A 27,949-nucleotide genomic window follows, 5' to 3' on the forward strand; every position below is an offset into this window, starting at 1 on the left:
CTTTGTCTGAAGACCCCTAGGGATGAAGACTCAGTACCTCCTGTGAGGTAGGCCACTTTTGGATAGTTCTGATTGTCAGAACGATTTTCTTTCCATCAATTCTAAATCTGCCTCTCTGCAAACTTTCACTCATTGCTGTACCCTCCGGGACTAAGTTAAACAAATCTAGTACCTTTCTCATACTTCAGCCTTTCAAATCTTGAAGACAGCTACCACATCACCCTCTAAGTCCTATTCATCAAACTAAACATCCCCAGTTTCTTCACTTGGTTGTCCTATGGTTCAATCCTGATTGCCTTCCTCTGGATGTTCTCCAGTTTATCAGTATTTCTCCAAAAATGACTGAGAACTGAACAAGGTATTCCAAATGTGGTCTGATCAAAGCAGAGTACAGAAGAGCTATTATCCTATTACCTCCTAGTCTTAGACACTATGCCTCTCTTAATGCAATCTAGCATTACATTGGTTTGTGTGTGGGGGAGAGAAGGGGAGTCATATCACATATGTTGATTCATATTAACCTCAAACTCCACTAAAGCCCCCAGATCTTCTTCAGATGAATTGCTATGTAACCACCCTTCCCCTATTTAGCACTTGGGAAGTTGATTATTTGAGCCAACATGTAAGACTTTCATAGATAGATAGATTGATAGAGACAGACAGAGACAGACAGACAGACAGACAGACAGACAGACAGACAGATAGATAGATAGATAGATAGATAGATAGATAGATAGATAGATAGATAAGCTCCTTGAGGGCAGGGACTGTCTATTATGCTTTGGTTGGAAAGGGTGGAGCGTGGACATTGGAGGCTTCCTTCCAAATCATCTACTTAAGGAGGGGGCCCAGGGCAGTCAACTTATTTCCTACCTGGCTGCAGGAATTCATCATGTCTCTGGCAGAGTATGCTCTTCCCCTCACCTTTTTCAGTTTCTTTTTATGTATTATCTTCCCCGATTAGATTGTGAACTCCTTGACCAGAAGGACCTGTCTTTTGCCTTTCTTTGTCTCCCTAGATTTTAGCACAGTGCCTGACATAATAAGTACTTAATAAATGGTCATTAACTACTATAGTCATAAAAAGGCAGGTTCAGTGGTGTGTGGTAAATATTTAACAACTGGCTCTGGGGGAGGGAGGGAAAGAATGTACCTACAACTCACTATAAATTTAATCTATACTATTAATATTTTCTGTATCACTTTCTTAAGTCTAGACAATCTACAAAACAATAAATCAAGCCCTGATTTGTAACATTTGCTAATGTCCCAGGTTTAAATGCTCACACTGAAAATATAACAATCATCTCTCCTGAGCAGGTAAAAACTGTCTCCAACATGTCCCTGGACAGGTTCCCTCTCTGCTGCTCCCAGCTGGTGTTGACACCTTCTGAACTTCCACCTCATTCCCAAAAGGTAGCATAAGGCATTAGTTCCTCTTCTTAGCTCCCAACAGATGGTGTCAGGTGTTACCCTCCTCCTAGGATAAATGGCTTTCCCTGCAGATCTCTATTATTCCCAGTAGGTGGTGCAAGGCATTACCTTCAGGTGTGGTCAAACCCTGTGTCTGGGCAAATCTTTATATTTCATTTGAGGTGTCTTCATACCAGGGAGAGGGTGGCCTCTAGAATTTTCTCTGTCTTGAAGGAGACACAAGTGATTTTTGTGAAAAATAACACTGGGGATTTTCTACCCTGATAGACCTGATTACAGCTCTAGCAACACAGTGCCAGGCTGAAGACCTTATTTCATTGGCTATTCCCCTTTCCCACTGTTCCTAATTACATAGGAGGCAGAACTCCAAAACCCTCCATCTACAACAGCATCCCAGGCAGAGTGGGACAAAGTTTGACTATGGTAGCTGCAACTCTTAACAGCTTTTTCCTTTAGATACTCAGGAAGACTGCCCTCCACATAAAGAAGCCCCTTCCATTTGTCCAAAAGCTGACACAGCAATCCAATGTGTCCCTAATTATCTCTCAGGTCCCACAGAATATGTCTATGGCAACTGGGTGGGATATGGAAATCAACCCAATGTATTATTACAAGTCAGGCAGCTAGTTGGTAGTGGATAAAGAGCTGAATCTGGAGTCTGGAACACCTGAGCTCAAATCTAGCCCCAAACACTTACTGGCTATATGGCCCTGGTTGTCACTTAACCTCACTTTGCTCCTCTGTGAAAATGGGGATCATAATGGCACCACCTATCTCCTAGGATTATTGTAAGGATCAAACAAGATGATATGTGTAAAGTACTTTTATAAACCTTAAAACACTATTAAAAGCTAGCTATTAGTATTCCCTTGGAGACAGGACTTCTTGTGGGGAAGAAGGCATGCTGTTCATTATTTCCTATTTATCCTGTGTATAGCTTGCCTTGTATACTGTATCTCCTTTGTCAATTAACTATCTCACTCTCCACAATGGCTCTTCCAAACCTTTTGATCCTTCTTCAAACCTCTCATGGTTCCCCTTCCCCCCATTCTTTCATATGAGAACCTTGCCTCATGTTTACAGAAAAAAATTGAGGCCATTTTCATGAACTCCCTCTGCTCCACTCTTCCTCATCTTCTATCACTCAGGTGCCTTCTGCCACTTTCTCCTCCACCTCTGTTTCACATGACGAAGTGGCCTTACTCCTTACCAGAGCTAACCCCCCTACTTATTCAAGTGATCGAATTCCATCTTGTCTTCTCCAGCAGATTGTCCCCGCTGTCATCCCCATTCTTTCACTTATTTTCAATCTCTCTCTTTCTGCTGACTCACTTCCTATTCCCTAAAAACATTTTCATTTCTTTCCTATGCTGAAAAAACTCACTTGATCCTTCCCTCCCTGCTAACAATAGTCCTATCTCTTCTGCCCTTTGTAGCTAAACTCCTAGAAAGGCCATCTACAAAGAGTGCTTCCACTTTCTTCTTGTCTTTGGGGGGCTACTTTAATGGGTTTTGCCTTTTGATTTGGTTCATGGCAAGTCCAGAGATTTTTATGCCCTTCACCCTCCATCACCAGGGTAGATTGTGAGTGCTACCCACTAAATCTCTTAGGGTTTGGTCAAACACTCCTTTCTTTCTATTTGTCTTTCTTTCTCCCCCGCTGGCAGCTAGGCTAGGTTATTCAAACTATCCCCAAATAATTTCTTAGCAATATCCACAAAGGAACATGTGGAATTATTGACTGTGGTTAGTGTAGGAACCTGTCACTCAGAAGGGAAGAAGCAATGCTTTGATACATGTACATTTCTTAGCCTTACCTACCGTATTATAAGCTCCTGAAAGGAAAGGACATTTTGTATCTTTGTGTCCCCAGTGTCTATGCCAGAGCCTTATACATAATAGGGAATTAATAAGTATTAGATGAATTGAATTGAATTAAAATATAAAATATGACTTTAGTCAAAGTCCAACCAAGATAAACTATGCCCAGAATCCCATAAATTTCTACTCTATTATGTATAATATATGATCTCTAGTCAAAACCCAATTAAGATAAATTAAGGTGTTGAGGATATGTTAATTTTAAGAGACCCCCATGTCACTATTTTAAAATATTATTTAAATAGAACGGATAATGAAAATAAAAACATAGGCTGCTGATGAGGTTTGTTCTTTAATCACCTTATTGAGCTACAAGGTGGTGAGTCTCTGAGACTTTTAATTGTATCTTCTTTTTCGGCCAGTTAGAGAATATGTTAAAGTCATTTAATGAAGCACCATCATAATAAAAGTACCAACAGAGCATTTTCTCCATAAATCTTGAGTTCATTTTCCCACAAGTACACACACTCTCTCCATTGGAAGAGTAATAGGGATAATGGAGGGGGTATACAGATGTGGGAAACACATATAGCCAGAATACACATGCAAAGGCATATACATGAAGGATGCACAAGAAGCCAGGGCATATGAGTGTAGAGATCAACTTGTGCTTCCCATGCTATATCTTCTGGTGGTGCCATGTGCTGCTCTCTGATGGGCCAGCCCCCTGTCAGAAATCATGCCTCATCTTTTTCCTCCTGTCTGTCATGGCTCTGCTGCTCTTTGCTGGAAGTTGCAGCTCTGTTCTGTCTGTTTTCCAATTACATCCATAACCTCTTATTATTATATCCAATATCAAATGGTAACGTTGTGTATAAAAAGACTCTGCCCTATAGGGAAAGTCCATGGCACTGTGAACCAGCTCTTTCAAATACTTCCACCCTCCACTGGGTGATGCTGTCATGCACGGAAGGGCTACAACTATTTTGGCCTCCTAAAGTTCCTTAGCTGTTCTCTCCTTCTGAAAGACGGTGTTTTAAACCACCTGCTGATCTTTCCACTATTTACTGCTTTTACCCTGCAAGAGAGAGCCATAGCTACTTTCAGTCAGTTCTTTAGCCAATGGCTCTGAAGCAGTTCAACTCTCACATAGGCTTTTCATAGAAGGCAGCAGATTCCTAGAATACTTATGAGTGCGATCACATTTTATTTCTTAATTCTTATCATTCTCTACCACTCCCCATGTCTTAACCTGGTTGAGGTTAGCATTCCCAGGAATCTACTTCCTCAAATGGAAAAGGAGATGAATGAAACCAGGGTAAAGAAAATCCTCTCAGCCTCCATGACACTCTGGATTTTTCTGTTAACAATGCCTAGTCTGGTTGAAGGTGGAAGAGCCTCTTGATCTTTGTCCCATTTCCCCCCAACAACAAATCTGCCTGACCCCTCTTCTGTTCTTTATACATATATATGGTTATTCTTTCCTTCAAAGTGGTTTTTAGTGTATCCATGATAGTAATGAATGATGGTACTTCAAGCAGCTCCTAGCAAAAGAATGACCTTTGACTAGTGTCACAGAAGAGAACAGAAAGAAGACCAGAAACAATTTCAGTATAGCAGGGCGGCTTTGAAAGCAACAGATTGAATTTATTACATAATTTAAAAAAAAAGTAAATTGTACATGATAAAGATCCACTATTTCATGTAATATCCTCCCCTCCCCCATTTCCCTGTTCTATGTATTTGGGAATGCCCATTCTATTTCGTATTTGTTCAATTTAAAATTAAAATTTTATATTACTTTAAAAAAAGCCAACAAGGGAGTGTTTGAGAGGCCAACAAGAAGGGAAACTTAGCAAAAAATCTCTAGAACAGAAAATATAAAGGGCTTCTGGCTGAGACAGTGAATCTTCAGTTGATTTTCTGGGAATTTGCTGGTTGGAATAGTTGGCTAGAGAAAGACTTAGAGGGGCATCTAGGTGGTACAGTGGATAGAGCACTGGCCCTGGAGTCAGGAGTACCTGAGTTCAAATCCAGCCTCAGACACATAACACTTACTAGCTGTGTGACCATGGGCAAGCCACTTAACCCCATTGCCTAGCCAAAAAAAAAAGAAGAGAAAGTCTTAGAGCTGCATTCTGCTGCTTACATGAAAAGCTAGTGAATTTGTTGCTCTTTGGTTCCCTTAAAAGCCTCAAAGGGGGAAAATATCTCAGAGTTATCTGTGTTGATTTCCACTGCCCTCTCTGGTTTCATAGGATTCTGTTGAAATGTTCTTTGCTCAGACAAAATAGAATTCCCTACTCTTTGAAGATCTGAGGAGTTTGGCAGTCCTCTGGCTTAAAGGAACAGCTGGTCACTGAAAAAGCATAATACTTTTCTCAAGGCCCTGTTAAAAGTGGCTTTTAACAGCAAAAAGAGCTTGTTTCTGCTTCATCATTTCAGAGCAGAAAAGGAGCAATTTTGTCTTGGAGGAGAGTGGTGAAGATCAGAAGGAGAGCAGATAGCAGAGAAAGGATTTTATATGTTACAGGTTATCCTTAAAGAAACCAAGGAGCATTAAGGCCAATAGACCAGAATTGTGAATTGATGCAGGCACAGTAGTTTCCCCACTCAGTGCCTCCCTACTTATATACATATGTGTGCCTGATTTCCACCATGGATGTTGCCTGCATTACCAGAAAAATATGATCTAGGTTTATGAATACATTGTGATGTTTCGATTTTTCCTGTTTTTTCCTTCCATTGAAGAACTGTTTTGATCATCTGCTGTTGCCTTTTAATGAACAAATTTATGTTTATTATTGCTTTTGCTTTTTCATTTAGTAAATATTTTATGCTTCAGAAAAAAGCATCAAGTACATCAACATCATTGATTTGTTTGTTTTTAATTTTTGCTTGTCCTCTTTCACTTATTCAAATACTTTACAATAGGCATTTTCTAAAAAAGTATAAATTTTGGTTAGACATAGCAGACACTTCCCAATAAACACCTAAAATTCTCAACAAAGTACATTTCTAAAAAACAATTAAGTAGAACCATTTCAGAGAATAATCGTGACTAATATTATATGTCATTTTACATTTTGTAGTTTACAACTTGCTAAAATAAAGTGATATGAGTTTTGATTTTAAAATTTGATTCTAACATTATGTTTGACCTTAGTATCATTGACTTTTAGTCTCACTTTTATTTTACATTGCTGCAGTCATCAGTAAACAAGGACTTTTTTTTTAATATGAGGCAATTGGGATTAAGTAACTTACCCTGAATCACATAGCTAGTGGGTGTTATGTGTCTGAGGCCAGATTTGAACTCAGGTCCTCCTGACTCCAGGACTGGTGCTCTATCCACTGTGTCACCTAGCTGCCCCAGTAAACAAGGATTGTTAAGCACCTTCTAAGAGCCAATCTCTGTGCTAAGCACTAGGTATATAAAAAAAAGGGAAAAAAATGCAGTTCCTGCCCTCAAGGAACTCATATTTCAATGGGGAAGACAATATGCAAACAACTATTTACATATAAGATATATGTAGAATGAGTAGAAGGTAATCTCCGAGGGAAGGATTGGCAGTAGGGATTACTGGGGAAGGTCTCTTACAGTAGGTAGGAAGGAACTCAGGTCCTAAAAGGAAGCTAGGGAAGCCAGGAGGTAGAAGCATGGAGGGAGTACATTCTAGACATAGGGGACAGACAGCGACCTGGCACAAAGTAGGGAACTGTAGTGTTGTAAGAAAGAAATAGCAAAAAGGCTAGTATTGCTAGATTATAGAATATGCAGAGAAGATTAAAATGTAAGAAGTCTAAAAAAGTAGGAACAGATCAAGTTCATTCTTTTGGCTACTTTCTTCACTCTCCACTACTTCATACAAGTTTTCCCACTTTCTAACTTTTTCATGTTCATTAGTACTTACAGTGCAATAAACTCCATTATATTCATATACGACAAATTTTTCAGTCATCCTCCAATCACTGGGCACATAGAATTTTTCAAACTTACTATTATGTGTTGCTATTAATGTTTTGTTATACATGGGCTCTTTTCTTGTAATAATTGATTTTCTTTGAATGTAAACCCAGTACTGGTTCAAAGCGCTAATGCTGGTGCCTGGCACATAGTAAGTGCTTAATAAATGTTTATTGATTGATTATTAATAATTTGGTAACTTTTATTGCATAGTTTCCAAATTGCTTTCCAAAACAATTGTACCAATTATTAGCTCCATTAGTAGTAAGTGTGCCCGTTGTCCCACAGCCCCTCCAGCCCTGAATTTTTCCATATTTGTCAGTTTGGTTGGTATGATTTGATAATTCAGAGTTGCTTTAATTAGGATTCCTCTGATTATCATTGATGTTGAATAGGTTTTCAGAAAGCTGATAGTATGCATTTCTCCTTTTGAAAGCTGTTTCTTTAGGTAGTTGTAGCATTAACCTATTGGTAGATATATTCTATTTATATAGATTAGTATGAATTCCTTATAGATTTGAGAGTAGATTTTAACCATATATATTTAACACTAGTGTTTTCCTGATTTCTATTTTTTTCTTCTTATTCTGCATGCATTGATTCTGTTTGTGCAAAAGCTTTTAACAGTGGTAAGTCTTGAAATGATCTATTTTGTCTTTTATAATCTCCTCTATCTTGAATCTGGTTTTGAATTCTTCCCTTGCCCAAAGTTTTGAGAGTTATAACCTATTCTCTTCTAACTTTTTAAGAGTATGATTCTTTGCATTCAATTTTTGTATCCTCTCAGAATTTATTGATAGATGGCATAACATATTGTTCTAAATCCATCTTCCACCAAACTTCTACTCTATTTCCCTAGTAGTTCTTTTCTAAGTCTTTTCTGAAGTAATTTTTGTTTGTAAATTAACAAACACTAGACTACCACTGCTACTTCATTATCTGATATATTCTATTGGTTAACTTTTCTCTTTTAACTTTATCAGATCCATAATTTAATATCTGGCAATCAAGTCTCCTTTCTATTTTTTCACTATTTCCCTTAAACTTTTTGTTCTTCTATGTAAATTTTGCTAATTTTGTCTAATTCTATAAAGTTTTCTGGATCAGTCAAATCAACCAACATTTTTAGATACTCACTGTCAAATACTATGCTAGGCACCAAGGGAAATGTAACATTAACTTTTAAAAATAAATTATTAGTTACTTTTAAATACCAGTGTATTTATAATATAATATCAAGTAAACATTCATGTCCATCTAGTTATACTTCAACATTAATTTCTGTGTCTCATATATCTACAAACTCTGCATTCCTTTCCACTCTCCATTAATTTGTAAGTATTTTTCTTTTTGTAGTCATTAGTCAATATGCATATTTGTCTTCTGGTTATGCTTTTTTTCCTTTGAATTACTTCATATGACTTTCACTTTAATGGCATTGTACTATTTCATTATAATGACATTTTTGTTATTGTTGTTCCACACCTGTGATTTCATCGGTGTGAGAAATACCCTAGGTGGAAACCCCCTCCACTAATGTCAAGCAGCATAAATTTTACTGAGCAGTCAATAGAGCCCCTGAATACTTCTAAGCAGAAGAGTGGCATGACCAGATCAATGCTTAAGAAAGATTTTGGCAGTAATACAAAAGGCAGAAAGGAGAGTGGAGAGGGTAGTGGCAGTATGACACCTTAGAAACACATAGCAATAGTCTTTTCAGTCTTTTCAGTCAGAATCAACTCTTTAGGACTCCTTTTGGAGTTTTTTTGGCAAAGATACCAGAGTGATTTGTCTTTCACCAAATGTTGGAAATTTAACTGTGTCCAATGCTTTGTAATCAGATATGACAATAAGATATGTGTGGAAGTGGATATCTTTTTTTTCTTTATGATAGCAGCCATAGACTATATCCCCAATAATGGGATAACTGGGCAAAAAAAATAATAATTGTTGGTATTTACTGTATGTAGCCAGATTGTTCTTCATAAATATTCTGCCAATCTGCAGTTCTGCTAGCAATGTATGTGAGCATGTTTTTCTTCTATACATCTATCAACAATGAGTTATATCACTTTTATTTATTGCTGTCAATCTGATGACTTCACAATTACATTTAATGACTTATGATTTACATTTTAATCAATCAATTAATATGAATTAAGCACCTACTATATGACAGACACTGTGCTAAGCAGTGTCAGGATAACATCTTAGAAACACATTGCAACTGTCTATATAAATGACAATGTTGCTCAGTCGTTCAGTCATGATTGACCCTTCATGACTCCATTTGGGGTTTTCTTGAAAAAGATACTGCAGTAGGTTTGCCATTTCCTCCTCCAGCTCATTTTACAGATGAGGAAACTGAGGTAAACAAGGTTAAGTGACTTGCCCAGGGTCACACATCTAGTAAGTGTCTGAGGTCAGATTTGAACCCAGATCTTCCTGACACTAGGCCTGGCACTCTATCCCCTGCACTACCTCACTGCCCTGAAGATGGCAGTGATGATCTATATAAGGGTGGCTGTGGGAATAAGAGAAGAAGGGATGGGTACAAGAGATGGTGCTGAAGTAAAAGTGAAAGGACTTGTTATATGATCGAATATGAGAGACCATGAAGACGAAAGAGATAACAATAACAACAAGGTTCCAACAGAAAGCAGAGCAGATTTAAAGGAGATAATAAGTTTATTCTTGGACTGCTTGTAGTGCTATTGGTTTATCCAAGTAGATATGTTTTGTTGGCAGTTTGAGATACGTTTAAAAATAAAGAAACTGAGTCACAAAACTAGAAAATGCCAGAACAGGGACTAAATCTAGGTATTTTCTGATTCCAAACCAATCCTTTTCCATTACACAATACTACCTTAGCTCCCTATCTCATTACTCAATACACCTGTTCACAATTTTTCTACTGTCCTAGCCTCCTCCCCCAAAATTTCTCTTACTTCCCCTTCACATGCACTTACAGCAGAAGACCCAGACTCTACTTGACTTAGAAGACAGAGGCCATCACACATGAGCTCCCTCATGACCCCTCTGCCATTTCTCTAAAAATTTCTTAGTGTAATCACCTCCTTTCTCTTCTTTCTCTCTCTGATCACAAAAGATATCCATGCTATTCACTCAGGTTAATCCCTCTGCCTTAATCCTTGATTTCATTCTTTCCCTCCTACTCTAGGACCTTGCTACAAGCCATCATCCTCTCTACTTTATGCATCTTCAATCATTCTCTCTCTTCGGGCTCCTTGTCATCTGCCAAAAAAAACTTTATTCTCTCTGATCCTGAAAAAAAATTTTCTTTTGATCTTCCCTCTGTCTCATTTAGGTACTACTGTTCCATCTCTCTCTTCCCCTTCATTGCTAAACATCTTGGGTGTGGGGGGGGGGGGCTTGTCTCCTTCTAGGTCACCTATAATTTTGATTCTCCTGAGATTTATGATGTTCCATGCTTCACAGTCATACAACATCTCAGGGGAGAATATTGGTTTTAAAAAGATGGGTTTCCATGGCAGGAAGCAGCTTTAGATCATTAAAAAAGTAATCATCCATCTTTAGTGCTTGTCCAAGATAAATTTGCTGATGGACTAGCTCAATAAATTATCCATCCAACTGTAATGTTATAATCTGGACAATAGCTGAGGTTATATACCATAATATTTGTAGTAGGCTTTATTACATGAATTTCTCCAGTGAAGCTTATCAGTTATGCAGGAGAATGCCATCAGGAGCAGAGAAATAAGATAATGGGAATTGATTCCTGCTGAGAATTCACAAGTCTAGAATGGCAGAAGGTCAGGAATGTAAAGGACCCTAGATTCAATGCTAGGACTTGGAGGCAAATGGATCCATAGTAAAAGAGAGGAACTGGGAGAATAGACAGACTCAGAGATTGGAAGTGAAAGCATGATAAAGAAAAATAATAGGTTTAGTGTGAAAAGAGTAGAAAAGATATAAAAATAAGAGATTATTATCAGTTTAGTAAGTAAGAATTTATTAAGTGCCTGCTTTGTGCTAGTCACTGGGCAAAGCACTGGAGATACAAAGAAAAGTAAAAGATAGTCCCTGCCTTCAAGGAGTTCACAGTCTAACAGAGAAGACAGCATTTAAGCAACTGGATAAACAAGCTATATACAGGATAAATGAGAAACATAACCGAGAGAGAAGGCAGTAAGTGGTTTATTGGGTACAGCACTAAATCTGGAGTAAGGAAGACCTGAGTTCATATCCAGTTTCAGATACCTACTAGCTGTCTACCTCAATTTCCTCATCTGTAAAATGGGGAGAATAATAGTACTTACTTCCCAGGGTTGTTATGAGGATCAAATGACATAATATTTGTAAAGCACTGAGCACAATGCCTGGCACATAGTAGGTGCTTAATAAATTGTTCTCTTTACCTTCCTTGGAATTAAGAGTGACAAGGAAAGGCTTCTGGTAGAAGACAGGATTTTAGCTGAGTCTTGAAAGAAGCAGACAAAGTAATTTCAAAGTTCTGGATCTTGAAGGTGGTACATGAAATTTGATCTGAGAATGTACTGAAAGTGGAGTGGAGGAGTTGAGAAGACTGAGGAATTGAGAGATCAAGTGGTTAAAGGGATCATTAACACAAATAGCGATGTTCCTGAGGATGACATCAGGGATTGGGAAACAGAAGGAAATCTTAAGTCAGGTGTTAAAGTCATTTTGTGGCTTATTTAAAGTTACCTGACAAAAATTATTTCAGCCCTTATTCTATAAGAGAGCTTTTCCAGGTCCCCAGCTGCCCATGCCTTCCTTTCTAGTTACCTTAAATTTATTCCACATGTACCTTCAATGTACCTATTTATGTACATATGGTTGTTCCCCCCACCACCACCAGATTATAAGCTCCTAGAGGACAGAAACTGCTTTTACCTTTCTTCATATCCCCAGTACTGAGCACAATGCCTGGGACACAGTAAACACTTAATAAATGGTATGTTGATTGATTGGTTGGTTGTTAACTCAACAAATAAAATGCCTTAACATACTTTCCTGTAGACTTAATTGGCTGAGCATAATTTAATCTTTGTCAGCTAAATGATGCAGTGGATAGAACACCAGGTCTGGAGTAATGGAAGACCTGCTCTAGCCTCAGCCGTTTACAAATTGTGTGACCCTGGGCAAGTCATTTAACCCTGTTTGTCTCAGTCTCCTCATCTGTAAAATGAGTTGGAGAAAGAAATGGCAAACCATTCAAGTATCTTTGCCCAGGAAAACCCCCAATGGGGTCTCGAAGAGTCAGATATGACTGAACAACCACAAAAAATTTAATTCTTTTATCAGACAAAGAATCTTGCCCCAGGCTATGCTTCTGAATATTAATGTCTTCTTCCACTCACTTATCCATACCAAAGCTGATTTTTTACTCTCATCCCACTCTCCGAGTCCGTTGGCCCCTGTTGTCCATATTTCCCCACTCTAGCTTTACTTGCTTCTACCTTTGGCTTCAACTCCATTCTGGCTATTAAATCTTTCATCTCTCGCCCTGCTCCCTCTCCTTACCTGCCACTTGTCAACACCGAATATCCACATCCACCAGATCCTTCTGCTCCTGCTCTCTGGTACTGTAATAATAACTAGAACTTGTAAGAAATGACCAGCAGGATGACTTCAAAAAAACCTGGGAAGACCTACATAAATTGACACAAAGTGAACTAAACAGAACCAGGAGAACATTATACACAGTAACAGCCATATTGTTTGATGAAGAACTACGAATGATTTGGCTATTCTGATCAATACAATGATTCGGGACAATCCCAAAGGACTAATGATGAAATATGCTATCTGCCTCCAGAGAAAGAACTGATGTTTGAATACAGACTAAAGCATGCTATTTTTCACTTTCTTTCATTCTTTTTCTTTTATTCAAGTCTTCTTGTACAAAATGACTAACATGGAAATGTTTTATATGATTGCACACTTATAACCTGTATCTTATTGCTTACCATCTCAGGGTGCAGGAAGAGGAGGAAAGGAGAAAAGGAGGGATAGAATTTGGAACTCAAAATTTTTTTCTAAATGCTAAAAAATGTTTTAACATGTAATTGGGGGAAAAGTTATACATATATGTATGTGTATATATATATATATATACAGAGAGAGTCACTGACCTTTTCATTAAAATGTTAGCATTATTAATAAAATGACTAATTACTCAGAAAAAATAACAACTAGCACGTATATAGCACTTTCAGATTTGCAAAGCAATTTACAAATATTATCTCATTTTATCATCACAACAACCCTGGGAGGTAGATACTATTATTTATCCTCATTTTACAGATGAGGAAACTGAGGCAGACAGCAATTAAGTGACTTGCTCATGATCCCATAGACATCTTAAACTCAAAACTGAACCCTTTATTCCCACCAACAACAACAACAAATCTTCCCCACTTCAAAATTTCTCTATTAATGTCAAGGGCACCATCACTCTCTAAATCCCCTAGCCTTAAAACATAGGCATCATCGTCTACTCCTATTTCCCACTCCTTATCCCATCTGGGGCCAAGAACTATCAATTTTGCCTCTATAATATCTCGCAAATACATTTCCTTCTGTCCTTTGACACTGCCATCAATCTAGTACAAGCTCATCTTCTCATGCCTGGAATACTGAAATAGCCTGCTGGTGAATCTGCCTGCCTCAAGAATCTCTCCACTTGTACTATGCCCAAAGGGCTATAAAACTGTGCATACACATTGATCCAGTAATACCACTACTAGGTCTGTATCCCAAAGAGAGCATAAAAAAATAGAAAAGGATCCACATATACAAAAATAATTATAGGAGCTCTCTTTGTGGTAGCGAAGAATTAGAAATTGAGGGGATGCCCATCAATTGGGGAATGGCTGAACAAGTTGTGGTATATGAATGTAATAGAATACTATTGTTCTATAAGAAATGATGAGCAGCTGGATTTCAGACAAACCTGGAAAGACTTACATGAACTGATGCTGAGTGAAGTGAGCAGAACCAAAAGAACACTGTACACAGTAACAGCAACACTGTGTGATGACAACTTTGATAGACTTAGCTCTTCTCAACAATACAATGATCTAAGTAAGACAGTTTCAAAAGACTCATGATGGAAAAATGCTATCCACATCCAGAGAAAGAACTGTGGAGTCTGAACGCAGATTGAAGCATACTATTTTCTCTCTTTTTTCTCCTTTCTCGTGGTTTTTCCCTTTTGTTCTGAGTCTTCCTTCAAAACATGACTAAGGGGTAGCTAGGTGGCACAGTGAATAGAGCACCAGCCCTGGATTCAGGAGGACCTGAGTTCAAACGTGACCTCAGACATATAACACTTACTAGCTGTGTGACCCTGAGCAAGTCACTTAACCCCATTGCCTAGCCAAAAAAAAAAAAAACCAAACCATGACTAACATGGAAATATGTTCAATAGGATTGTACATGTATATCCTATATCAGATTGCATGCCATCTTGAAGAGGGCATTACAAGCCCTTGGTCACCTGGATCCCTCTACCTTTCTGGTCTTCTTAAAACCTCACTCCCCTCCATGTACTCTTTGATGCGGTGGCACTGCCCTCCTTGCTGTTCCATGAACAAGACACTTCATATTTCAGCTCCAGATATTTTCACTGGCTGTCCACCATATCTAAGACATTCTCTCTCCTCATCTCCACCTCCATCTTCCCTGCCTTCCTTTAAATTCTAACTAAAATACAACCTACTACAGGAAGCCTTTCCTAATCCCTCTTAATTCTAGTGCCTTCTCTCCATATTATTTACTATATCCCATACATAGCTTGTTTGTACACAATTGTTTATATGTTGTCTCCTCCATAAGACTGTGAGCTCTTTGAGAGCAGAGACTATCTGTTGTCTTTCTTTGTATCTCCAACACTCAGTGCAGTACCTAGCACATACTTAGCATTCAATAAATATTTATTGACTGGCTGAGTAAATATCTCAGGCTGGATTTGAATTCAGATCTTCCTGACTCTAAAGCCATCATTTTTTTAAAAAGCATCTGAACATCGATGTTTGTAAAAGGCTGATTTTACTCTCTCTGAATACATAAGCAAGCACTGGATCCTCACTGATGCTCAGCAATCCTTCTATTTGACCTCTTTATCTCGTTCTCCAGTGAGTTCTTGCAAGCCTTTTCTCATTTCTTGAACTTTCATTATTAATTTCACCTTCATGTGTATTGCAGACAACTTAACCTACTATTTCATTAAAAAGAATGAGGCTATGCCACGTGGACTCCCTTCATCTAGCCAGGATTCTAATAGGCTTCTGGGAAATTTATCTGTGCACAGTAGGCTCTTAATATATGTTGAGTGAGTGAATGAATGGACAATTTATGCTATAACAGCATAGTGAAAATGAATGAATGATGTTTTCTCATTCCTCCTTCCTGTCTCAGAATGAGGGGTATCCCTTCCCTTAATAAGGTTTATTATTACCCTGTGTCCTATGCCCAGCATCCTAACCTTTCTTGTATCCTCTAGGATCTTGCTCTGTATCCTGTCTTTCATATACATCATCAATCTCTTACTCTCCACTGTACCTGTTTCATCAGTAAAAAGATTTAGTCTCCCCAAGACAAAAAAAATCCTTTCCTTGACCCTTCTAAACCCATTCATTTACCATCCCACTTTTCTCCTCTTCACTCACAAATATATTGGTGGAAAAATTGTCAATATCAAATGCCTCCATTTCTCACCACCCACTCTCAAATGGAAAACAACATAACACAATGTAAAAGCACAGTGGATTTGTAGTCGGAGTATCTAGGTTTATATTTCAGCTCTTACACTTGAAATTTGTGTAACCTTGGTCAAGTCACTTCACCTCCCTGTTTCCTCATCTAAAAAATGAATTGGTTAAATTCAATGACATCTGAGGTCCTTTTCAGATCTAAATCCTACATTTCAATGAAATCCTTTACAATTAAGCTTCTGTTTGGCCGTATTAGAGCTCTATTCTCAAAGGTCATTGGTGGGTAATCTCCTAAATGTCAAATCCTGTGGCCTCTTCTTTGTCTTCATCCTCCTTGCAAATGCAACATTTAACTCTGTGATCACCCTGTCCTACCAGATACTTTGTCTTCCTTTGGCATAAGAGATACCAAGTTCTCCTGGTCCTGCCATTCTTAACAGCTCTTTCTCCATCTCCTTTTGCAAGCTTCTCACCTTCTTTCTAACTCTTTAGACGAGTATTCCTCAAAATTCTGTCCTCTTTGGATCACTCTCCCATTTTCCCTTGACAACCTTATGAATTTCCATGATTTTAGCTATCAGCTATATGCAAATGTCTCCCTAATCCTTATCTACAACCCTGTCCAGAACTCCAATCCCAAAATTTTAGTTGCCTATAAGACATTACCATCTGTCTATCCTACTGGCAGATTAAACTTAACATGTCTAAAACCAAATTTATTATTATCTTTCCTCCTAAACCAGCTTCTCCTTCTGACTTCACTCTATTTGTGACACCACCATTTTGCCCAGTCTTCCATGTTTAAAACCTTGGTGGCACTTTGATTCTTTCTTTCTCCTCCCATAACCAATTAATTATCAATCCAATCAATTAATGGAATATCTCTTACAACTGCCCCCCTCCTCTTTTTCCATTGTCTCCATAATAATACAAGTCTTTGCAACTACTCATATGGACTATTAAAAAACCTTCTATAAATCTTTCTGCCACAATTTTCTCTAACTTCAAAATCATTCTACACAGAATGACAAATGTATTGTTTATTTAAACATCCGGCCACATCACTCCACTGTTCCATAATTTTCAGTGGTTCCCTATTCATTTCTAAGTAAATTCCTTTACCTAGCATTCAAGGGCATCCATAATCTGGCATCACTCTATGATTGCAGCTGAATCTATGCTATTCATCACCATATTCTCTTAGCTTAAACTAAGTTGGGCTATTTATAAACCCCTGTATATGCCTCCACACTTTCCTGTCTCTATGCCTTTATTCTTTCTCTCTCCCATTAAGTTATCCATCCCTAACATCCACCTCGAAAGCTATATCTTCAAGGAAATTTTTCCCATCCCTCCAATCAATAATAACCATCCTTACCTTGGACCTCATATAGCTCTTTTCCTCACTTCTACTTCAGCTTTGCCCTTCTTTTAAATGCCTAGAGCTCAGCACAGGACCTAAAACATAGAAAGAACTTAATAAATGCTTGTTGATTGACTGGCATTATGTATTATATAATATTATTATATTAATTGTGTACCTGGCATATCACTACTAGACTGTAGATTTCATGAGAATGAGGGGCAGCTAGGTGGCACAGTAGATAGAGCTCCAGCCTTGGAGTCAAGAGGTCCTGAGTTCAAATATGGCCTCAGACACTTGACATTTACTAGCTGTGTGACCCTGTGCAAGTTATTTAATCCCTATTGCCTCACCAAACAGCAAAAACAAACAAAAAAAATGTTGGGGCAGCTAGGTGGCGCAGTGGATAGAGTTCCAGACTTGGAGTTAGGAAGCTCTGAGGTCAAATCCAGCCTCAGACACTGGACATTTACTAGCTGTGTGACCCTGGGCAAGTCACTTAACCCCATTGCCTTACCAAAAAGGAAAAAAAAAGAGCATATAGGAGAATAAGGACCATGTCTTATTTAAGCAATCTCTCACCCAGTATCTAGCAGTGGTCCCTACCCCATGCACATTTAATATATACTTAATTCCTTTTGAATTAGTAAATCCTAGAGTATTTTAGATGTGGGAATTGTAGGAGAAAAAGATTGTGGAGACAGCTGAATATATCCTGACACTGCAAGTTTGTTTTGAAAAAAAAAAAAAGCCCTGCAATATCTTATTTCTGATCTGTTTCTTTTTCTTAAACATGGATAGCAAGATGGGGAGGGAGGGGTAGATCTGGTTACCTAAGCATTCCATTTAATCAGAGTTTTAATTTCCTAGGAATGGAGATAAATATATTTGTGTCATACTACGGTGAGGTTGTTGAAGAATGAGTGCTATAACCAGGAGATTCTGGTAACTGTTCAAATAAATGTTTACTTTTTTTCTTAGATAAAGTATGTGAGCTTAGTGAGTGTGTGCATATGTGTGTGCAGGTTTAAAGGTAACTTTGATGTTGATAGAGATTATGAAATGGCTTCTAGGGAGCCATACAATTTTAATCTGTCAGTTTATAGTCTGTGAATACAATCACAGCCTCATTTCCACAACAAAAGGACTTTATTTTTTTGTTGGTTTTGAATGTTCATCTTGTCCTCATGTTCTGCATCATAAGTTTATTTCTTTGAAAGGCCTTTCCTAAGACTTAGTAAAGACTGCCAGGTAAGCTGATGGAACAAAATTTATGACAATATCTCTAGGGGATCTTGGGGGTACCAGCATCATCAAGGATTTGGGGAAATGCAAACGAGCATCAAATCTTCTCTAACAGTAAATCCAAAACATATATCAATGAATGGATTCAAATTTTGTTGGCTATACTATTTACTTCCATTATGAATTTTAGTTTCTAAGAAACCTTCTGAAAACTGTGGCAATCTTTCCTGGAGCCAATATTTATGATATTCTCAATGTGGGAACTTCCTTTAAAGTGAAATTGAAATATTATCCAAAGTAAATCAGTCATCAGGCATTGGAGTAGCTGCGCCATTCATGGTCTCAAGCTAGGAGCTCCCAACAGACAGGTATGAGCAACAACATAGGCCTTTTGTAGCTGACAAATCAAGGACAAACTGAAAGCATTGATAACTGCCAAAGTCACTTATTTCAAATATGTTTGAATATCAGAAACTTTCCTTTACTAGCCTGAGATAGGAAGGGATCACCCAAACCACAATAATAATTGATGTGTTTTTGGTAATTTAAAGTTTCCAAAGTGCTTTACACATTTCATTCCCTCACCCAAATCTTACAACAGCTTTGTGTGGTAGGTACTATATATTTTCCTAATTTTCCAGATGAGCAAACTGAGAGTGAGATTATATGGTCATACAGGTGGTAAGTATGAGTAATGGAATTTGAGCCCAAGATTGTTGATTTCAAGTCCAGCCTGACTCTAGCCAGGATTCCTAATAGGCTTCTGGGAAAAGAGAGACAGAATTGGAACCCCCCACTTTCTAACTGGTCTTCCAGATGCTAATACATAGATGGGCTCTGCTTCAAGTAGCGGAAATCCCCACCTCAAAATTTTCTGAACTGTGAAAATTAGTCTGCGAGGTCAAACAGTGTAGTGGAAGGAGCACCATACTTGGCATCCAAAGACGTGGTTTTGATTCAGTCACTTACTAGTTGTGAGACCATAGTAAGTCACACAAACTCTTTGAAACTTTGGTTTTCTCAATTGCATAAATTGAATATCAATGTTCTGTATCTCCCCCCATAGAGTTGAGGTGATGATTAAATGAGATAATGTATATCTGAAAACTTCTATAAATAGTAATATATAAAGTTGGATTATAGCACTAAATTACATCTATTTGCAACCTAATTTATATCTTTATGAATTCTTTCTACTGGATCACAAATGATTTAGCCTTGACAGCATTGTAAAAAATATAGAATGTTTACCTGGTTCTGAAAACCCAGCCAAAATGCCATGGGAGAGGGACAACTTAAAAGTCAATGCATCCTTTGTGAAATAGTTGGTCATATGAAACATTCCATTTCCTAAATGTCAATGGGAGTAGCACAATGAATTGAGTGCATGAAGTGGCTTAAGAGTTTAATTTGTTGAGTTTTTTTTTTAAGGGGGTACAACATCTCATCTTCTACATACCAGCCAAAGCAGATTTCCAAAGTTTTTCTTCTCTTGTTTACCAGAACAAATTTTTAAAGGTCCTGGGTCCATGTTCATAGGATTTAGAAAGGTAAAAGGCAACTTAGGAGTTATCTAGACCAATGCCTCTCATTTTACAGATAAGAAACTGAGGCTCACAGAGGCTAATTGAAATCCTATCCTTAAAAGCCCTGAACATAAAAAAAAAAAATGTATTTAGTTTCATTTTACTTCGTTGTTATTTGTACAAATTACTGGTAAATCATCGGGTACTTTGTGGAATTCTTTTGGATTTACTTAAGGACTGATATTGCAGGTCCTAGATGTGAATTCTTAAGAAATTTTTTTAAAAAAAATATCTTATTCTTCCTGTCAACTAGAAGAAATAAACTATCTAATTGTTGGTAAGGGGAAGTAAGTCTGGGTCCAAAAAAAAAAAGAGAAAGAAAAAGGAAAAAAGCTTGCATGTAGCCTAGTGAGTTTTAGAGTTAATTATGTTCGGTTGAACAAAAGTGACTTTTATCATTAGATGGAGTAGATCTGTTAGGCATGGAGAGACTATTTCTTTTAACAAAAGGCAACTTCCACGTGACCTATGGGAAGTTTGATCAGAAATGCAATCAGAATTTCCCCAAGAAAGCATCATTATTCTTTTCCTTTTTATCTCCTTCCTATTAAATAGAGAAAAGAAGGACATTTCACTTTCTCCCCAACTCACATACAAACGTTGCTTTCATGGAAGTACTCTGAAAAGGACACATTTACAAAGTAATAATAATCCTGAAAACTTCACAGAGTATAAGAAAAGGAACATTTGAAACAAAGCAATGCAAAACATAGGATGGAATAAAAGCAAAATATTTCATGTTTATGGACCTAAAAAAAACAAACAACTTGTATTTCAATTTATGGTTTTTTGTTTTAGGAGAGACATCAACATAATCAACTGTAAGAATCATCTTTGATCACATTAAAAAGTATTTTGACATCAAAAGCTGCATGTATCTATCCGTGTGGAATTTCATATTCTAAGAGTAGAGTGGCTGTCCTTCTACAATGCACCAGTGAACCTTGGGTACATTAAGACAAGTGAAGGTATATAGTGTCCAGGATAAGGAGGGTGGTAGCCTAGCTATCCTCTGCCCAAGTCAGATAGCATCTGAAACACAGTGTTCAATCCTGGATGCTACATTTTACTTAGCTGGGTTGATTTTTCACACATCTTAGTCCTTGGTCAGTACTCAAAGACATACCATTTCTTCTTGGTATGGTATTCAGTCTTTCAGTATGGGGCCGTTGATAAGTTGGAGAGCATCCTGAGGAGGAAACCAGGATGATGAAGGGTCTAGAGATCAGCTAAAGGAACTGGTGACATTTAGTCTGGAAAAGAGAAGACTTAGAAGATTGATGGTTCTGCTCAAGTATTTCAAGGGCTGTCATATGAAAGAAGGATGGGACTCATTCTGTTTGGCCCTAGAAAGAACTATGAGAAGAAATGGGCAAAAGATGCAAAGAGGCAGATTTTGGTTGGATGTGAGTAAAAATTCCTGGAACAATTCTCTCCAAAAATAGCCTGAGGTGCCACAGGAGTTCCCTTCCCCTGGGGATCTTCAAACAAAGGCTGGATGATCATTTTTAAAATGGGTAGTAAAGAGAATTCTTTTTCAAGTGTGGATTGGTGTGGACCTTCTAGCTCTCATTCTATGACTCGGCATGGTGTCATGGATAGAACATGGAACTTAAAGTCAGAAATGAGTAGGTTCAAATTCTGCCGTCCATACTTACTAGCTAATGGACCCTGAGCAATTCACTTGACCTCTTAGTGCCATCTGTAAAATGAAGATAATGTCTATCTTCCTTATCTCTCCCCTACCCATGTGGATCAAACAAGTAGATGTATCTGAGAAGCTTTACAAATTGTAAAGCAGAAAATAGAAATGCAATACATTATTATTATTACTCCACAAAAATCCCTCCTCCAGTGCCCTAATGTGGTAAGAAGGTGACCTATCTTGGCTAGCAAAGTACTGGCTCTGGCCAGTCTTGCTAAACTGGGAGGGTGATGGGCCCAGGAATGGATTGTGCAATTGCCATAGGAGAATCATCCTTGCTAAGTTTAGAGGGCCTCATTACCAAAAGGTTGGCCATCAGGTAATGATTTTTTTTTAATCACAGTAATTCATGAAGATTATCTCCTAAGGCAGTTGCAATCTGTGTCCAGGAAAGGAGTGTCCACATAAATGAAATCATGGGTCTTTTGAAATATTAAACTAAATATTATCATTAGTTGCCCAAGGCTTAAAATAAATTGCTCAATCTAAAGAAAAGATTAAAATAATAAGTCCTGACTTTCTTTAAATCTCTATTTTATGTTGTTCAACAGAACTTGACTGAATGGGTCCATTTTGCATGTACTCTGTAGCTCAACCTGTGCTCTGTAGGAGAGTATATGAGTTTGGAGAAAGAATTAGTAAATGTGAATAGGGACAGTGAAAATTTGGGTAGCTATAGAATTTTTTGCACATATAAGGCTGAATTGCAATGTTTTCAGATTAGTAATTCTCTCCAACTAATCAACAAACACTTATTAAGCACTTATTAAGTGTTTAAACTAGGCAGCAAGCTAAGTTCTTGATAGGATTCATCATCATCATCATCATCATCATCATCATTGCTATTATTATTTAATTAAGCTGATAACTGAAATATAATCATACTCTAAATAAAGGCAAACTGGGGAAATACCTAAATATATATTGGAAAATAAATATAACTAGGAGAAAAGTTTTTATCCTAAATGGTAGTTTTTATAAACATTTTATAAAAAATGTATTACAGGGGCAGCTAGGTGGTGCAGTGAATAGAGAACCAGCCCTGGAGTCAGGAGGACCTAAGTTCAAATCTGGCCTCAGACACTTGCCATTCACTAGCTGTGTGACACTGGGCAAATCACTTAACCCCAATTGCCTTGCCAAAAAAAATAAAATAAAGATGCTATCCTTTAAAAAAAATTACAGAAAAATTTTGTGAGAGCAAGACAGAGACAGAGACAGGGAAACAGAAAGAGAGAGATTCCTAGGTCAACAAGCTTCTGATAACATATGGTAGAAGGCAGTGTTATAGTCAAAGAAATCTGGGTTTTAGTCCTGGTTCTGCTGCTAACTAGCTGTGTGACCTCAGCCCAATCATTTGACCATTCTGACCCTCAGTTTTCTCATTGATAAAATCTAATCTCAACAAAATATTAGATTAGATGATCTCTAAATTCTTATCCAGTTTTAAACACCTATGATGTTTAGTCTCAATCCCTGGTCGGATGAATCTCATGTCTCTACTAGCGAAAGAGACATGTATATGTTTCTAGAAATAGTGACACTATTTCTCTCTGTAGCTTTTTGACAACATTCTTGACAATAGCCCAGGTTGGGATTGCTTCAGTTTTCTAAATAACAGACAGGAAAGTCAGTAGGACAAAGCTCTGGGAATCACTGGCTTCCCAACTCAAAAACATGAAAAAAAAATTTTTTTTACTTGCTACTTTCCAGTGCCTGGGAGCCCCCTGCTGTCCAAAAAGATAAAAAGTACCATGCCCTGCCAACATTTTTCCTGAGGCCATGGACAGTTTATAGGCTTGTAAACTAAAAGGCATACCATTTATTTTTTAGATCAAAGAGAACCATTTGTTCAATATCTCTATTAATTCAATTCAACAAACTTTTATTGAGAACTTACTCTCTGCAAGGCATAGGGCTAAACCCCAAAGGGAGTACAAGGAGCAGAAGACTCAAGCTTTGCTTCCAAGGAGCAGTAGGATTTTCAGCTAACAGAATTTATAGCTAGAGGGGACCTTGGAGATCCTCTAATTCACCTGCTCACTTTTACAAACTAGTGGGTAGGATACCCTATTCACAAATAAAAATGTATTGTACACATCATTAATCAAGTTAATGTTGTTGTTTTATTTGATGATAGCACTAAACTCTGTAACTCAATCTGCTGTTGGAAATTAAGCGTAGTTACCTGCCTAACACTGAAGAAAAGATTAAAGGAAACGTTTTTTGTGCTCTGGCCCAGATGTACTAGTCTCATTGATACAGTTGTTAATCCTATTGATCCATGTTGGTTAGGATTGACCAAATGGAGTTAATGTTGAGGCAACAGAGGTACAGTGGCAAGAGTGTAGAATAGTCACAGTTAAATTATTATTATTATCATCATCATTCAGAGTCAGAGGACCTGGGATTGAAATCTAGCTCTCCTGCTTATCACTTATGTGACCTTGACCAGGCCTTTCACCTTTCTGTTCCTTATATTGTACTAAGGGCAAAGAATTTGTTCTTGGGTAATCTTCCAAGATCCCTTTCAGCTCTGAATCTATGATATAGATCAGGGGTGTCCAACTCAAATATAAATAGACCCCACTGAACTATACATAAAAATCTCTGGCGGCTGCATATTGACTTAGAAAACTACATATTATTATCTCTGTTCTATTGTATTTTTATTTATTTTATTAAATATTTCCTAATTACATCTTACTCTGATTCCAGCCTCACTGCAGAATGTTGTGGGCTGTGTAGGCTGTGTGTACATGCAAACCTTGACAAAAATGTCCAATCATTGATATCATTAGTATAGACTATGATAAAATAATAGTGTGAAAGTTCACAAGTGAGGTGCCAGGTGTTATAGGAAGGTCATGATATTAATGGTATAAATGTTGCCCATACAGCATAATCAACACCAAAATTCTTTACATAGTTAGCACTGGCAAACATTAAAGTTCCCTTTATGTAATGCTGAAAAATGTATATCATTGACAGATCCTAGCAAGACTACCCCAAGAAACATTTATTTGGTACCTGCTATGTGCCTGGCACTAAGATAAGCACTGGTGATAAAAAGATGAAAACAAAACAGTCCCTACCCTCAAGGAGCTTCTATTCTACTAGAGGAAAGGGGCCTGATGTTTACCCCATTATATACGTAAAATAAATATAAGGTAATCACTGAGTGGGAAGGGGAGCATTAACAATTGGGGGAATTGGAAAGTCAGTTTGGTACCTTGAAGGGACCTAAGGATTCCAAGAGGCAGAGAAGAAGAAGGAGAACATTTTGGGGACAGAGAACAGACAATGAAAAGAATGATATTGAATGTTCTGTGCAAGGAATATCAAGTTAGGCCAATTTACCTGGACTGCAGTATGTAAGAAGGAGTAATCTGAAAAAAGTTGAGGAAGATATGTTGGAGTCTGAAAAAACTTAAATGCCAAATAGAGGCATTTGTATTTTATCCTAGAGATAATAGGGAGCCACTGAAGCCTCTTGATGGGGGAGAGGCACAATCACATATAGTCAGTAAATGTCTGAGGTCAGATTTGAACTCATGAAGAAGAATCTTCCTGACTCCAGGCCCAGCAATGTATCCTCTGCTCTACCTAACTGCCCCATATTGTGACTTAAGAGCATCAGATTTTAAAATGGGATATCATATAAAGGTTTGATTTTAAAAGACTTTTGATTTGAGATGGAGAAATTTGGAGAGTTGTGACCTTTTAAGTAAAAGGCAAGTTCCTGAGAGTCATCTAAGTCATGAAAGGCAGAAGAGCAGGAGTCAAAACCTGAGAACAGCAGGTGCCTGAAGATCTGCTCTGGCAAACTGGTAGCTAGAGGCAACTGGATGATAGAAAGCTCCTGCTGAGAGGTTCTTGATTGGTCAGAGAGAGAATTGACTTCGGTGGTGGAGAGCTCCTGTGATAACTATTGCCCTTCTGTACCACAGCCAAGAGAAGTGAAGCTTCTCATTAGGGCCTATTGCTCTCTGCTGCCACCTCTGACTTGAGAAGGTAAAACAGAGGGGGCTTTGCGCCTGCTTTGATTTCCTAGTTACCTGAGCTGAATTGCTGTGAGCTCTGTTCTGATTGGACAACACCGCGTCAGGGAGTAAATAGCCTGCTGAGCTGGTCTGTATAACCCAAGGTCAGCCAGTTTGACGAGCTCGACAATTCTCTGGCTTCATAATAAGACCTAACATTTTCTAAATGTTCTTTTAAGGATGATGGTAAAATGGAAGAACTTGTAAATGCTGTATTCTAAAAGAGAAGACGATTTTTCCAGCTAGAGAGTGGTGAGGATCAATAGTCAAGCAGTGAGCAGAGAAGCTGTTTTGTGAGGTGCAGATGTCTCTAAATGGATCAGTAATGTTGAAGCCTGCAGTCCCGAGTTGTGTTACCCTAAGCACCTGGGTTTTCCCATATAACGTAATATTTGCAAAGCACTTTTCAAACTTTTCAAAAGTGCTGTATAAATGCTAGAAGTCACCATCGTCATCCTCAACCTGTGTTTCCCTCCTGGGTTCGTGTAAATGAGTGTTCATTCTTCACTATAGATTTTGAGTGCTTTGGAGGGAGAAAGGTGATATGTGCATTGTGATGTAGTCTATTATTTATATGCCAGCTTTAATATGTTAATGTCAATAATACTTTTATTTCTTCGTTCCTCTTGACAATGCTTAGTTGACTAATCTCTGCAGGACTTTCTCTGCCAAGCCATAGAAACTTCTTCACCCTGGAAGCTCTCTCCACAACCACAATACTTCCCACGTAAGAAGTACTCACCACGCCTGTGGCTTCTCCTTCTGATTGGCTAGTTCCTCCAAGACCCTCCATTTTAGGAAGGAAGCCCAGGGCAACCATATATTCATTTCCCCTCAGGCTGCACTGATGATTCATCATACTTCCTCTACCATACCTCTGCATGAAGTATCGCTTCCCCCACCCCAACCCCAATTTCATCTTTTCAGCTCGCTTTTATATGTCATCATCCCATGTTAGAATGTAAGCTCCTTGAGGGCAGGGATTGTCTTTCTACTTACATTTATATTCCCAATGCTTAGCACAGTGCCTGGCACATAATAAGTAATTAATAAATTCTGATTGACTTAATTTCACTTTACTTCTTTTGCCTTACTGTTGAGTAAATGGCTATGTTTAAGATCTAAAAGTGTCCTTATTCTAAGTAACTGGTGGTATAGATAGAAAACACACTGGATGGGAGCTCAAGAACTATAGTGGTTGGTAAGAAAAGTATATTTCCCCTCAACAGGGATACCCCCTAGAACCTTGGGAGAGTTTAAATATTACCATGTTGTGGTGGTTTATTTCTGGGAATTAAGACTTTGTAAGGTGAAAGGTGAGGAAAAGTTGGAACAAGTGTGCCAAATTCAGAGATTGAGTGGGGTGTAGACAAACTTCCTACAAGGAATGTGTGTGTATATACATTGTGTATATACATGTGTGGGACAGTGATGGCCCTTACCCAAATTAATTCAGAGGCTTCTCCAGGTAGAAAGTAGAAAGGATTGTATTTCGATCTCGAGAAAGGGCAACTCACACCGAAAAGCAGTTTGATGCAAGACCCCAAGTGGTGTCAGCCAAGCAAGCATTTTTATAGGTTCTAACCACAACCCCTCCCTAGCCCCCTACCTCTTATCACATTGGCTGGGCTTCGGAGGGCACAATCTAAACATGACAAAACTACCCCAGCAACAGCAGTGGAAATTGCAGAATAATTACATAGTTTTCACCTGCCTTCCCCTCCTTCAAGTATCCTCTTAGTACATCCTGTTTTTGTTCATTTCTGATCCTGGGTACACATATATTATTATTAGAGGTCTTTACCTTATTTTACTCATTTAAGTTTAAATTTTATGAAGGGTCTTCACCAATCTAACTCATACATATATACATGCATATACATTTATACACACATGCCTTGCAGGAAGCTTACAGGGCACATACACACATATGCAATTTGGAATATACATATATTTATATATATAATATACATATGTATATATTTACATACATTTACATACTTATATACATATTCATATATTTTTTTTTCTGTGACATTGATGGCTATCATAACATAATGTCACC

The sequence above is a fragment of the Vombatus ursinus genome, unplaced genomic scaffold, assembly GCF_900497805.2.
Source record: "Vombatus ursinus unplaced genomic scaffold, bare-nosed wombat genome assembly UNPS02010284.1, whole genome shotgun sequence".
Lineage (NCBI taxonomy): Eukaryota > Metazoa > Chordata > Mammalia > Diprotodontia > Vombatidae > Vombatus > Vombatus ursinus.